Source organism: Laccaria bicolor, genomic scaffold (genome assembly GCF_000143565.1).
Source record: "Laccaria bicolor S238N-H82 LACBIscaffold_84 genomic scaffold, whole genome shotgun sequence".
In the NCBI taxonomy this organism is placed as follows: domain Eukaryota; kingdom Fungi; phylum Basidiomycota; class Agaricomycetes; order Agaricales; family Hydnangiaceae; genus Laccaria; species Laccaria bicolor.
In genome coordinates this window covers 94771-96002 of record NW_001889955.1, presented here as the reverse complement: position 1 = coordinate 96002, position 1232 = coordinate 94771, and positions in this window count along the sequence as shown.

The following is a 1232-nucleotide window of genomic DNA, read 5'->3' as shown; positions in this document are numbered from 1 at the left end:
CGTAATTGAAGCGTTTCGGTAACTTGCTGGGCGTGTATGACGTCATACGCTACAACAAGTCCCAAATTTAAGGCCCTGAGGGCGCAAAGACGTCATGCATTGGCATGTCACACAATCTTATTCATACACTTACATATCTTTATTAGGTGGGGGTGGAACACAATTATGTATGGTAAATACAAATGAGCTGTGCACGACTTCCTTGATTGTGTGAATTGTGCAATATCCGACTATACTAATTCAAGCAGATTGACGTGTTCTCGCACTTACAACTTATGAACTTGGCTGACTTGATGTTTGGCTTGAATTCAACTTGAATCACTTATATTTTCAAACGAAAATGTGGCTATACATTGAAGTGCCGAAGTGACTCAAGTCAGTTCTCAAGTCATTTCAAGCTACCTAAGCCCCGTAAGTAATTTGTAGTTTTCCTGATGTAACGTCTCCACACGTGTAAATTCAATGATAGGTTAGGAGGTGTAACTCCACAAACGATGTCTCTGGGTTACATAGTGTTTATAGAGAATGACCAGCTGAACTTCGACTTGCAGTGTACGCGGGTCAGAGCTATTCTCTGCTGCAGTGAATCGAGAGCCGACAGTTTCGGACTGAATATCGAGGGACAGGTAGATGCGCAGGAATTGTCGAGAGAGGACCCGGAGCTACCGCTTCATCAAGGGAACAGAAAATGGCTGGACCGAGACCGCCTGGACTGCATGGAGGAGTCTCTTCGACAACTTGTCATGGACCAATAGGTCTTTTTCCTAGCATTCGCTGCCACCATATGCATATTACACGCAACTTTACAGACAACTCCGATCTAGTCCTTCACTTTCAATCCTCGAATATCCGAGGCGGGGAGTCAAATTATACCTCTACGAAGTGATTTCACTGTAGGCTGTTATACGGCTTTGACCACGTTCATCGACAGGGCGTGGAGAGGTGACGCGGTTTTTTTGACGAAAACACATCCCGATACCCACTTATTTTTCAACATGGATGTTAAGCATGGTGAGGATCATTGGTTGGGCAACTTTTCGGCTACAACCTAATCTAATCATGTTTGCACAGCACGGAACATATACAGATGTGCCTAGTAATCAAACGCCCGCTGATCAAACTCTTCCGCTCACCACTTAGCATCGTTGTAGATTGCTCTCCAAATGGCCTCAATCGCAGCTGAATCCGACGGAAGATCCCAGCCCTGTGCGTCTGGGCAAGGCTCATCAGAC